Source organism: Rhea americana, unplaced genomic scaffold, assembly GCF_003343005.1.
Source record: "Rhea americana isolate MKP2758 unplaced genomic scaffold, rheAme1 scaffold_296, whole genome shotgun sequence".
NCBI lineage: Eukaryota > Metazoa > Chordata > Aves > Rheiformes > Rheidae > Rhea > Rhea americana.
In genome coordinates, this window is record NW_028186419.1 from 81,231 (window position 1) to 96,034 (window position 14,804).

The window sequence follows — 14,804 nt, forward strand, 5'->3', positions numbered from 1 at the left end:
GAAGGAGAACAGAAAAAAGGTACATCCTTATTCTGCAATTCTATCTGCCTGTTTTCAGATCGAGAAAACAACCAAAAAGAAGAAACCATCAATAAAATTAATGCACATACACATTATTCTATACCCCAARGTATCTAGGAAACACTACTTCAAGGAATTCTATCCTGTCTCACTGATTTGCCAAATGCTTTTATCTGAAGTTTTTATGAAAAAGTTGAAGCTGACTGTTCAAAATAAAAAATTCWACGCAAAGAGTCTGTCAATAATAATCTGTTGAGCTGCTTCTTAAAAGGCCTTATATACCAGCTGTTTCAAAAGCAAAAGTTTTCTTCAAAAAACTTAAGAAAAATTTGCCATTTCATTTTCTCCTGAAATGAGACTTCTGAGGCAGCAAACATTTCTTACAGTTCTCCCCTCTGCTTTAATTCATTAATCTTAGGACCATTAAGAGCTTTGAGCTGAACAGATAAGTTTCTGCCAACTGTTAAATAATGCTTTTGGAAATTGGGTATATATAGCTCTTCTGTCAAATCTTACTTGCCACTAGAGAACCGCATTTGTTAGTCTATGCTATCCTCCCTCAAACAACCGTCCACAAGTCACTAAAGCATTTGGCATTTTAATACAAGTGCATTAAAGAAACATACTTCCTAACTTCGTCCCTTTGTCCTTTTTTTTTTTTTTTTTTCTTTTTTTTTTTTTTGGGGGGGGGAGGGGGTGCGCCTGCTCTTTTAAAGTTACCTTAATGTTTTCCCTCAAACTCTCATTATGCAAAACACTCATTGCAGAGAATTTAGCTTTTAGTGACAGGTAGGTTTCTGGGGCAAAATTATTTCGTTCCAGAGGTCCTGCATCAGGGAGGGAGAGGCTGACGGAGGCGCACTGCCCAGCTGGGTGATGGGGCACCRGCAGCTCTCGCTCACTCAGTGAAGCTGTGATGCCCTGGCACTTCCGAAAAGCAACTGCTAACTGTCGATTTACAGGTCATTTCTTGCAGGCTTGTTCTKCCCTTTACTGGCACTGGCTATCATTTTCACTACCTCTCTTGGGAAATTCATAGGCAGAATAAAGATTGTATCTACATCTACCTTCTAAGAAAGATAGAAATATGGTAATCCATAGCAAATACTAAAAATTTCTTAAATTGCATTGGTACAAATTTGAAGATGACTATACATGGGGAAACCTTCACCACTCATCAGCCTGTCTCRGTGAAAGGCAATTATTTTTCGAGTGTATGGTCAGATGCTAAGATGATTCTCATTAATTTAGTGACTTTGGGGAGATWTATGGGGCATCTTTTGTATCAAGCTGTGATTTAATGGCCCACAATTCAGAGCAGCATGTCTGGGGAGTTTCATATCAGCCATTCTTGCCCAACTGTGATATTATAAATCTATTTTTGCATTGAGAACCTGTTTTATTGCCTTGGTTTTTAAATATCACATTAGAACCTTTCTGCATGTCACAGACTAAAAACTCCTTGGGCTTGGAACATTTCARGAAGAAAGTCTCTTTGCTGGGGAAGAAACATCTCATGATGAGATCGCTTTTAGTTCTTGATATAACTAGAGAAAACATTGTGTCAGTCTGGACAGGAAGTTGCCTAAAAATAAGCACCTTCAGCAATTTTTTCCTTTYGCCCTTTACATTTCTCATACCAGTAACCATCTCCTAGCAGAAACAGACACAAAATAAAAATTAATCGCAATCACAGGGAGCCAGGAAACCTAACTCCTTAAAGCATTGTCCCTAAAATTTCCATTTCTTGCATTTTCTGAACAGTTCAAAATACAACCAACAGAAGTAGTAATATGTCCCTCCTCCCCTGCCACTATCATGATCTTGCCTGATAGGCAATAATCAAGCAGAATAAGACATGATTCTGGTAACAAAATACATGCACTGTTTGACCCTTATTACCTACTTACGTTGTCCATTAGTATTAATGGCACTTATACATGTGTTTCAACAGGAAAATTWCCTACCCAAGAGTTTCTTTCTGCACCATTTTCTGTGCTCTTTGAAGATGAAGGAAAAAGAGGTTGCAGACCTTTTGGTTGTCAAGATCACACTTACAGTGTAAATTGATGCACTGATCTCTTGAGGGGCTTAAAAAAGTGCCTGAGGCATGAACTTTTAGTTATTCTTAATGGAATCCAAACTTCAGCTAACCACAAAAATGTTAGCACTATTACAGAAGATTGTATAATAAAATATAGCTGGAGTGATTAAAACAAGTATTTAAGGTCTGACTGAAAGYTGAAACATTATTTCTACCTTAACGTACAGAAGAAAAAGCTGGAAATACACTCAAGGTATACGTCTGTGTACTGAAAGTTGCCATAGCGAATGACATTAAACAAAGCCCAGAACATATCAACGCTCAGAAATCTCATGTCTCAAATTAGGCAAAAAAGACACTGGAACCACCTCAAGCCTTCATGAAATCAAGGCATCTTCCTTGTCAGCAGCAACATGCAAAAGAACCTTTCTGCCAAAAATCTTTTGTCCTGAATCGTAAGACTTAACAACCAAAAGGACAAGCAAAACAAGMAGCTCAAGACAGATAAAAATGGATAAACTCATTCTTATGCCAWGATCTGAAATGGAAACGTAGCTGAAATCCAAAGCTCTCCCATATTTGCAAAGAAAGCTTTAGTTGAATTTTGTATCATCTAATTACTGAGTAACAAAAAAGTTATTTCCTCAGAAGAAATAAAAGTTTACCTATACTCCCTTATTTGAGGCAAASGGTAAGAAGAGCCGAAAGCAAGAGTCAGCAAATCAGACATACGCATCGACTGCACCAGTAAGCTGGACATGAGGGGTAGTCTAGTAACACTCCAGATGATGGATACCAGTGTGTGTTATCAAACTGGATCTCAAACGTACATCCTAAAATACAGTACTGCAGCAAAATTGGCAGTTTTCTCATAAAATACACTTTTTATAAATGCTGAGATGAAAACGGTATAGCCAAAGGTATTCACTTTAAGATAAATGGTAGGCAATAAAGGAGTGAGTAGTCATTTTGCTAATTTCAAATTGAACTGGAAGATATATCTACTAATCAAATAAACCATTTAAAAGTAATTAATTTTGCAAAGAAACTTTGCATCTATCTCAAGTGTTGGCATAGTACCATTTTCAAATTCAGTAATAGCTTTATGAAACAGAGTAAATTAATTTGTCAGTACATGTTTAGCTTTTTCATAGAATCAGTAAGGTTGGAAGTCAATTTACACAACAAAGTACAAAAACCAAACATGGAGTTTTATCATTTGGTTACATCTAAGTCTTTTCAGCATAACTTGATTCCTCTTTGATAAAAGCACACCYTTCTGGGCACATGCAACCGCATCTACTATGGTCACTGCCGCAACTGTAGTACAAAGCGTAGATACAGCCAAGCTAACTTTAAACAAGTCAGCTCAGGCACAGGCACTTCTTCACTGTAGTGAGCCCCTCCAGTATGGGCTAACATTCTCTGTGTTTCTCCAGCTCCTAGTGCGAATTTCATATCCTCATGAGACTCTACAGCTAATCTTGAGTTAGTCAGTCCAAAACTGTTCTTTCACCTTCTTTATGCAGCAGTTTCAACTACCACCCTGCAGCAGAGCAGGAGACACACCATTGCTGCAGTTAAACCTCTGAAAACAGCAGAACAGAAATAGCAATGTAAATCGAGCTACTGATGCTTTAAAAGTGTATTTAAAAATTAGGCTTTTTTTTTGGCACCTAACTGAGCAAAAGCCTTCAAAGACGACTGAAATGGACAGAGCGAGTTTATTTCAGAGACAAAGAATGAAGTGGGATGTTGACGCAGCATTTGTCAGACTTTGGTATTTTCCTGGTGCCTACTTCATAACATTTTCATTCACCCGCCACACACCTTTCAGTTCCACAGAACGGACTAACCAAGCCGTCGGTAGCGCGTTAAACTGCAGGACACCTTATAAACTGCTTGCTGCACGCCGACTCAGGCGACCCCACCTCGTCCGCGCCGCGGCCTCGGCAGCAGCGAGGCGCGAAGACCCGCTCCTGGGCGGCCCAGGGCTGCGGCACCGCAGGCCCTTCCCTCTAGGCAGTGTCACGACGCGCGACACTGCTTGCGCCCTTCAGACGGATGTTGTGCAGGAGCCCACCGCGCTGCACCCCACCACCTGCTTCCTCAGCACAGCCATAACGCTTTTTTACAAGTCTCAAACTTTCAGACTCTTCTGTGCTCTTTCTTGGAGCTCAGCTGGGACCAGGCTGTGGGTTTCGAGCAGTCTCAAAAGCCAGCATTCTACAAAATCTTCCAATTTACCAATTTAATTGTATGCAGCTTATTTAAAACCCTGTTACTGTATTTCAGGGCACACCCTGCTCTTCTGACCAAATACGCTTAAAATAAAACAAAAAGGAAAATAAAAACCATGACACACACCATTCCTGCAGGAAACTATGGCCTATACAGGAATGCAATTGTTTGAACAGATGAGGACACAGAAGTACTTTTTAAATACAAAAANAAAGGAGAACAACAACTTTCTGCATCACAGAATTAAGGGAAATTCTTATTATCTTATTATAGAGAATTCAAAATAGAATTGAGGAAGGGAGAGGAAAGGGTTGGGGTTACTCTCCAGAAAGCTTCTCATCAATTTTCTTCTTTTAAAGGCAGAAAGTAAAGAAAACATTAATTTGACATTTTGAAGAGGAGCATGGAAAAAAAAYAGAGTGTTTTGGGACACTGAGGAATTTTGATTTCATTAGAAAGACATTTTTCCATTAGAAAACACCTGCAGGATGCAATTTTAATGAGATTCTGCATCTGTGTCAATACATCATATTTTAACCTGCAATAGTAAAGGATGTAAGTAGGCAATTTTAAGGGCTTAGCTCAACCTTTTTCTTCTTCTTCTTCTTTTTTTTTTTTTTTTTTTTTTTCCCTGTAAAGGAAGGATATATATTTTTAAGAGAGGGAAATCAAACTTGTCTGAATTTTACTCAGGATATTGTCTTTTCTGATGTCAGTTTTGTATAGTCTTACAAAGCAAGCTGGAAAGGTAAGCAACAGATTTCTCAGAGTTTTCTCTGAAAGACAGCTAATTTTTTTCCCGATGAACCTAAAACTGAACAAGACTGCATCATGTAAATTGTTTGCTTCCTAGAACTGCCAGGATATCTAAAATATCTAGCATGATTATTCATTTGAGCTCACATTAAAAGAATAAAAAGATCCAATGGTGTCCATCTTCTCACCTAAGTTATAAAAATATTTCTCAAAATTGTCAAACAAGTCAAACAAATTAGAAATCATAATTGATTTAAAAACAACATTTCAGAAATGTGGTTGGAAGCTTGCCTGTTTTAAATGTAATTAATCATCTTTTCCATTTAATATTTGACACGTTCCACCTGCAGACTGTTAGCTTCAGGGCTTTGCAGAGAAAGAGTCAAAAGAACTGATAAATAGAAAATACCAGCCATTTTTGTCAGCCAACAGAAACATTGGAGGTGACATGCAAAGCTAACTAATATGGAGTAGCTCAGCACGAATTTTCCATTAATTCCAGAAAATGCTATTTTTATGGAAAACTACTGTAAGGAAGAAAAATGTTACTGCTGACATATCCATTTCAACATACAATGAAACCAAAACAGGGATTCGGAGAGTTTGCCTTTATGAAGCTTACGGTTTGAAGTGGTAGGAAAATACTGTAAAAAATTTTTTTTTTTTTTTTTGAAGCCATAGCTATAGGACATGGAAGACAATTTGTCACAGCTCTTTAAGTGTAATTTCACTATATCCCCACATTATTTGGAAAAATTTTATATGTAACATATGTGACATGAAAATGCCAAGGCTTTGAAAAGCCCTGAATAAAAATGAAAAATACTTTGGAAAACTATGTGGTAAAGGAGTGCCAGAATTCCATACAAAAATCATCAATATCAGAGAAAATAACAAACAGCCACTGAAAAAATAACAATCCCATCTGTTAAACTGCAGATTGAATATGACCTATATAATCTACACATCCAAGCACATACTTGGCTGAGCCAGATGTAACAACCAGATCAGTTATTCTGCCTGCTGCCTCAGAAAGCAACAGTAAAACAAGGTTAGTAATCCACTACTGAGTCAGTATATCACCTGGGCTAAAGCATAAAAGCAGCATTCAATACTGAGGTGTCACGCACGGTCTACAAAAGAAACGCATCAGTTACCTTTAAGCGGATACAAAGAAAATGGCCAACATATACACTGGGGTAAAATCAAAACTCCACATCAGCKTGTAAAGGGGTTTAATCAAACCAGTGCTTCAAAACCAGAATCAGGGTTTCCACGCTGCCCTGCCTGTGCAGCAGCACTGCCACGGGCACACGGGCATGCGGGGGCACACACTGGTAGGAAATTGCTGAGACCTGTCATAGGTCCTAAAACACAGCAAGGGGTTAACTCGTACTCGATTTCCAGTCACGTCCAAATGTTTGGGGAAAGCTCTAATCCGATTCAAAAAGAGAARTCGGGAAAATATATTTTCTTCCCCTTTCACCAACAGAGGAGATTTCCCTTAAAAGACACAGTACAAGCCAGGGTCAGACCTTCTCTTCTCAATAGCAGCCCGTGGTTTAAGAAATGACCACAGAGTACAAACACCTTAATTCACAACAGGATCCACACAATGCACAGAACTGCATCTCAAAAACAAAAGCAAATCTTTTTCCCTTTGCCAATAACCTTATACAGGAAAGGCCGTCTAAGACTTAATTTGTAGGTCTATGCTGGTGTAATTTTATATCATAATCAGCTTTAATTGAGTAACATAGGGGAAACTCGGATGTCAGATGGCATTTAGATATAAAATTACTGATAAATTTATGACATTGGTCATATGTAAGAAAAGACTCACAACCACACTGAGCATTACCGGTCAGCTGTAATACTTGCAAAACACTCAATGAAGTGTCACCAAAACATTTCGTATCATCAGAAAAAGAACACCTTGCAGAGATACGGGTCGCAAGAAGTTTTTATCAAGGAACATTTTTGGATTAAGGACTCACAGCCAAACATGACAAGAGAATGATGCAGCTATTTGAAAATGAAAAATCAGTTGTGAAACAGAGAGTACAAAGCAAATCTAAAAAGTCAAGCTCTTGGAGAACGAAGAATTAACTACAAGACGATTAYACTAAATTTCTGTCTTGAGAAGGAATGGTGAGCCCTGACAGAGGAAGGAATAGACTGATATATTTTTAAAATCTATAGCAAAATTGCAGAAGCTGAGCTCAAAGAAGAGAGGGTTGAAGAGGAAGGAAGAAGGGAGGGAGGGCCATTCCCTGAGGAATACTGACTGCCAGAGCTGCTTCTTGTGCTGAAGGAAGCTGACTGCAAAAGTYAGATAGAGGAGTCTCTGGTCTGGATAAGAAGCCTTTTTTGAGGGGAAGAAGAACGAGAGGAATAATCTTAGACTCCTTTGCACATCCTTCTTTGGCAATCAGAGAGAAATGAACAGGAATGTCTTTTCTGGCCATACTCTCTGCAAGTGTTTTGCAGTGTGYTGCAGCAACTATCTAACATGCCTGCCTTCCTGGGCTAAGAGGGGTTTTCAAGTTTTCGTGTCACTACTCTCAATTACTAAATTACTTGTAGTATCAAAAAAAGCATCAAGGAATATCAGGGAAAATCTTTCCCAACCTGCTGAATTTCTCATCTCAATAATAAAGCAAGATTGGATCCAGAGTTACATCATGGAAAATCATGGAAAATAACATTAATACTGTTTTTTATGACCATTCGTATCTTAATTTTCAAATTCTCTTGACAGTCCTGCTGTGCCACAAAGAGCATTAAAGCCACACTAAAAGAAAACTCAGCTCTTAAGCGCCATTTGCGAGAAAGGATTTCATAAAATTCATAATCGGCTGTTTTTCAGGCTCATCTCTTCTTAAAAATATACCTGCTGGACAGTAATGAAGTCAATGGGCAATACAGCTCTTCACTATTTCTCAAAATAAACTGATCACACAGAGCTGGACCACAAAATTAAAAACAAACCCTAAAATGTTCTGTACTGATAGCACTCATTTTATGAAAAAATCTTTTCATACATCTTTCCAATGAAGTCTGGGTTATGAAAAATACTGAAACTAGGATAGAAAGCAAGGATAAATTCAATTAATTACAGAGTTTGGCTCCTTAACTTTGTTCTAGTAGGAAAGAGAATCAGCTCTGAGATGCTTCCTTCTGCACTCTTCCTGTGTGAAGAGAAATTTACTCATTACTTCCCTCTATGTAGCAGTGGTGGCTGGAGAAGGAGGTTCACTGCATCGCCCTGGTGCCTTCGTACTGCCTGCTGACACCAAAACGTCACTACCACTGAAACCAAGAGTTGGTCTACGGATAGCATGTGCTTAAAAGTACATGCAAATAAGAGTTGGCTATTTATACATTTTGCATATGCTTTAATTACACTATCGCTACAGCACACAACAGCAACATGCTTTAAAGTACTGACAAATTTTACAGTAATTAGAAAGCCCAATTAGCTGAGAATTCTCACACCACAGGCAGATTTTGTTTGATGCAGCAACAGCAGAAGAGAGAAAAACTTAGAAGAAAYGAAGTCTCAAATGTATCTGAAATTACAGACATAGGAATCTAAGTCTGTAATTTAAAGTATATTTAACATATGTTTGAAATTTGCTCTTTTYAACAAGGGCTCTGATCTGGAAACATGCTTCTTGACTCAGGTCTCCAGTATTTTTCCTCTYGTTGCCATAACTGGCTTACGGTCTCTCTGGAAAAGAATTTTATTTTGTTATAGACCCACAAGCAGAATTTTCAAGTGCAGCAAAACAAGACCAAATGCAGCTTTGGCTTAGCAAGTTACATGCCATCATAAAACTTTTCTGAATAGAAATACAATCAGTTACAGTAGACTTAAATGAGAGACAGTCACTAACAATCTCAAATTAGGAAAAAATATCTTATTGTTCCAGTATCACAAAATGGTTCCCTGCAATGCTTCACACAGCTTATACTATTAAAGCCTCTACCGTCCAAGGTGATCATACTCAGTTCCCAGCCCAGATACACCACCAGCTGGATCCAGAAACGCAGCCCACTACAGGAAGGAAAGGTGCCCGTGTACATCAGCTTTGAAATGGGACTCATTAAGATGAGAGACAGACTGTGCAAGTTAGAAGTAAAGGAAGTCTAACCTCACACTTGGGAGGAATTCCCAGTCTTGCTAGCTCAGTACAATCTCTAGTGTAAATTGGACTGACTTCTCTTTTTACACTCACTACCCAAAGCTCTTAATTTAAATAAACTGTATTTTCCTAAGAAATCAATGGGGAAATAGTTTATGTGATTCTGTTTCTTCAGCTCCACYCACACAGCTGATATGACTCACGATCCTCAAAGCTGTTTCAGCTTTCAGGGATATTAGTACTCTCTCATTGAATTTACTGTAGCACTAGTTATACTGAGAAACAGACACCTGCTTTACAGCTGTGAAAATAAGCTACTTGACAGCAATTAGAGTAAAACTTTGCATTGACATAAATTCTGTAAAACTGCTATTTCCTTGGGCTGCCATGCTCTCTGAAGAAAGAGTGAAATGTCAGCAAATTTTGATGACTTCTCTTTAAGAGAAATGAGGGAAATTTGGAGAATTATATTTGCACATTAAAATGTGGTAATCTAAAACTTCTGCAGAGTTCTACTGTCAAACCCCCAAAGCTGAAAATGAACCCACTGAACTGCATTTTATAATGACTGCCAGTAAAACTTCCCAAAGATTTTGCACATATGCCAGTTGTTTCTGGATAATTTTACTAGAAACTAGATGAAAACTATTCATTTCCATTTGGAAAATACTCAAAAATTCCTTCCTTTTTTTCTTCCAACAGTGAAAGTTGAAAATAAGCGCATTTGGCACAAATACTCACAAAGCATTTCAGTTACATAATTTATGACTGCATCCTCATCAAAACCACTTGAAATCTTCACTGCTGCATACCCCAGATCAGTACATAGGACTCAAAAGTGGATATACACATGCAGAAGTAGGGCAGAGCTGAGCTGATTCTGGCCAGCCAGCTCTGGAAAGCAGGTCCTAATTGGTTATAATCATTCACAGTGAGTTATCAGAGATGATGCACATGCAACCAGTTAGTCTGGATCTGCCCCTGCGTGCCCATAGACAAGGCCCAAAACMGCCAGAATTGCCTCTCCTGCATTAGCACGACTATTGCAACGGAAGGGGTACATACAGCGTATAGCCCTACCAGCAACTGAAACAGGTCTTTCTAAACAGGTGCGAGGGAGCTGAATTCAGGGGGAGCAGATCACGTTACACAGTGACATGCAATAAGTGTGCACCTACACATGACAGCAGAGTGATTTTAAGCTGATTTAGTTAACTACTAGCACAAAAGGCTATGTGGATGAATTTTAMTTTAACTAGGTGTTTTTTGGTTTCATTCATAACAAGCAGAATAAAATCTAAAAACAAACTACGGGTATTCTCAAAACAAAAGGAAAAAAGCACCATGGAGAATTTTGCATTACTTCAGCTAATACTGAAGTAAGCATGTATGGTGTGTATACATATGGGCAGACAAACAAAACTGGATTCTTTTCAAGATGCTCAACCAGAGGATGTAAAAAGGGTATTTGGGAGAAGAAGGCCAAGTCAACAGCACTTGTTGATTATCTTCTTTATCATTTACTTCTCTATCAAGAAAGAATCAATACCAACTTTTCCATTTTCTGTATTTCATGCACAAGGAAAACACCCAAAAAATAACTGCAGTGTATTGCAAAAGACATTGGTACCTAAGGCCTACTGTATAGCCACAGATTTCTAAATTCTCATCAACTTTTCTGACCCAAAGACAACAACAACAACAAAAAATCACAGGTTAAAATACAAACTGTGACCAGAAAAATAAATTTAAGATCAGATCAGAAAAAATTACTCTAGAACGTATTACTACACATTTGCCTTTTCCTACCAATTTTGCTACTTCATTTGCATATTTTATGAAGATCACATTTGGAGGGAGACAGAAGGAAATTAAACATCAACCTTGTGATCCCTTCCTTCAAGACACATTTCATTGATTTCAAACTTTTCACTATCGACTTGCTAGTTTTATAATTTCTAGACAACGTCTGACAAAACTTGATAGGTAAGGCAAGGTAATCATGTACAACAGTAACTGAGCATTTCTGTTTATCAGTTGTATATTGCTAGTATTTTATACTCTAAACTTTTTGGCTCTTTTCTCCACGCATCTTTGTCAAAGAAGACTGGAGGGTTATACTGGCATGGAAATGTATAATGGAGTTAGGCAGGATGAAAGTCTTCCACAAATATCATTAGGCCATTATAATATTTATGCCTACTATGTTTGGCTATATTTGGCATCATGTACATTCAGACTAGTGATACTACCCTGGTTATAGTGCAGAGCTCACTGCCACTGGGTATTCCTTTAGCTGTCCTTATACTTAGGCAACAGAGCTGCTAAATCTAATTAGATACAACAATTAGCTCTTACATGAAAAGTAGTAGCAACACACAAAGTTTAGCAAGATGAATCTGCCATACTTAATTATTCCTAAATGATAAATACCAAGCAACATTTCTAGAATCCCATAAATGCTAGTAGTCTGACCCCGAGAAAGACAGTTTTATTTGCCCTTAATACCAAACTTAATTTAAAGAGGTTGGTATTGCCTTGCTATGCATACTGATAGACATCCRTCAAACACACTTTTGCAAATCACATCTCCTAGCTGACAGATTTGCACATGCAATCATGTTAAGCCACTCTGAAACAAAACAGAAAATCAGTTAATAGTATCTTATGGAAGCACACTGCTTTACTTTGAAAGGGTACAATATTAAACCACATAAATGAAAGAAAACTCCTTCTACACAAAATTAGAGTAACAGAAATTAGTAGTGCGTTAATCAAAAGTGTGAATCATCTTTACTTTCCCATGATAAAAGGGATTCGATAAAAGTGAAGTTATCAAGTTCATACAGAACAAGACAGTATAGCCCAAATCCTGAAAAAGGGAAACACCATCCAGTTTTATCTGAGAATGTTTATATCATAAARGAAACTAGCAACAGCACATAAGCACACTAATCAACAAATCCCATATTTAATGCCAATGATATGAAGGCAGGTGCATGATAATTAACCCTGTTCTCAGTTCAGAGCTATCCATGAATTTAGGAAAGCTGAAATAGATTTACTGCCCTTTCACAGTTATGTATCCTTGGATAATGTCCTTCTTTACTGATGTATTTACTGAGAAATTGGACACTGAACTAAATCAACTTTTTAGTAGCACTTAACTGTGTGTTCATGGTATGTTTGATTACTTTAATTAGACTTAACAGAAAGCTTATTTTATGCTAACTAAATACCAGCACTTCAGCTCTGATGCAATAAGCTTCACAGTATCCAGAGCAGGTTTCATAATSAGAATATCTATTCCCACCACAGGAAATTAATGCTACAGTTATCTCTTCTATATATTTATTTCATGAGTATTTGTCTTTGTGCAGTATACACCTTTTTAGGCGACAGACTGTCAGATTTTCACGTCTGACAGGTGGATTCAGAAGTGACCATTTTGCAACGCAAGATAATTTTTTAAAACCAGAAATGCCGTTCAATGTAGGTAGTGCCCCTGCTGGCTGGAGATCACATCACTTCATCTGGGTGCTCCACATTCTGCTTAGACAAGAATCAGCCATGCTATCTCAAACCACTGGTTACAGTTAGTCCACCTTATTTTGCCAGAAGCAAATTGCTATGCGTTTTCTGTCCAATGGAGTGGCAATAACAAACAGCTGGGACAAGAGTCTGCAAAGTGAACATTTACCTATAGCATTTGCTTAATTTTGTTTGAATAGAAACAAACAATTGAGGAAGTTTGTATCAGCAATTGGGCCACTGGTTGATACCTAATAAACAAATAAGAAAGCACTGCTTCTAAGACAGGCATATTTAAAGCTTTTTTTTCCTGAAAAATTGCCTTTTGCTRATCTTCACCACATCTTGGTTATAAAAGAATGCCAGATTCACACTAGATTCTCTAAGATAAGTGGATCTAGATGTCCACAAGCACACATAAATTAGGTTTGAACTTGCTGCACAAATTTCATTTAGCAAGAGCAAAAATCATGRCAGAGAGAGTAAAAAAAATACTCGAGGATGAGAACATTTTTTAAAAAACCCAAATTTTTGGCAAAACGTTAAGGTAGGAAACTTGGCTTTAACTTCCCCCTGTGTTTGAATGAATTTGATCTCAAATCTCTGAGAAGAATACTCTAATTCCAGTAGGTTTGAAACTGCATGTTTCCTATCTCCTTATTGATACGTTCCACTATTTATAAAAACATTCATTGCAGACACTGAAACCTGCCTGCTCCATAACCTGAATGGGAATGTTTTAAATTCAATATGATCAGAAAAAAAAAAAAAAAAAAAAAAAANAAAAAAAAAAAAAAAAAAAAAAAAAAAAAAAAAAAATCCCAGTTGTTCCATTAGGAACAAAAATGGAGGAAAAAAATGTCCAGAAATCCTCTTATTTGCTGAACTCTATATTATATCTCAGATCCAGAAATGAATTAGGACTACATATGAGTCCTCCACCAAATGTGAACAGTCAGTATGGTTCTGGAAGACACCGTTTCACAAAGAGATGATTATTTCAATAGTGCTTGGTAATTTCTGTGGTGATAAAGGCTCACCACAAGGAGGTATTATCTGCAAGCAAATAGAGGTAGTATCTTTTCAACTCTTTTCCCTTGACTTTTGTTTYCCAAATATGTATTATACTTTCTTATTGCTCCACTAGTATTTGATTAGCTTTTGGGAGATGCCAGCTTGTCTCTGCTTCAACAGTTTTGCCTAAAACTTCCAATTATCTCTCCCGGTTCACTCAGAAAGCTATTTCCTAACTAATGGGGTTTATTAATGTGCTGCATTTCTGGCAAAGCAAGCAGAATATTAAGTGGGATACTTTAGCAGTGTATGGTATTCCAAAGTATCTGGGAAATTCTTAACATTCCTCTGAACCATAAGATCTTTTCTTCTGCTTTTCCACTGTAGAGCATAATAAACTTGGCCTCCACTAAGATGCTTTAGTGGAATCTCAAAACAGCCCCCCACCTTCACTTCTCCCCCACAAAAAATAAAAGACCAAAACACRTACCATGATTTTCCAGTGACTACTAGGTTAGTCCAAGGATCTATGCTCCAAAATTCAAACAGAGTAAGACACTACTGTATTTTTAAGCCTTAGAGGCAAAAATATTCCCTTAAGAGATTTTTTTTGGCTAARCTATGGTCAGTGGTCAGACAGTCCCCAAGCCAAATACCGGAGAAATGATGCAAGGAAATCTGGATCTTGGGACATAACATAATGCTTGTTGCTTACATAAACACAAGTCTTGTAACAGCCAAACCTGTCTGATAGAACGACAGCAAGGAATTTCAGCTTTGTGTGCACTTCAATTTTTCTCTCTTCACTAAATTTAACCACCTGCATAAAGCACAGTCATCATCACCCTAGCCCTCTCTGACAGGAAGCTTTCAAGGTGATGACTTGACAGCTACCTTTCTCACCCTCTCTAGAGTGAGCATACACAATAATTTACAGTACATTTACTCTGACTGTAACCTAGCCTGTTGATGTGATGCTGCAATGCCAGCCAGCACTAAGAATTTACAGGTGCAAACCCAAGAAACACTACCTGAAACTAGACATTTCA

General features: G+C 37.7%; 1 protein-coding gene across 6 annotated transcripts in view; it reads right to left on the minus strand.

Annotated features, from left to right (window-relative positions):
- FAM13C (family with sequence similarity 13 member C) overlaps nucleotides 1-14,804 on the minus strand; it is a 126,375-nt gene that overhangs the window by 78,070 nt on the left and 33,501 nt on the right. The gene's annotated exons all lie outside the window — the stretch shown is intronic.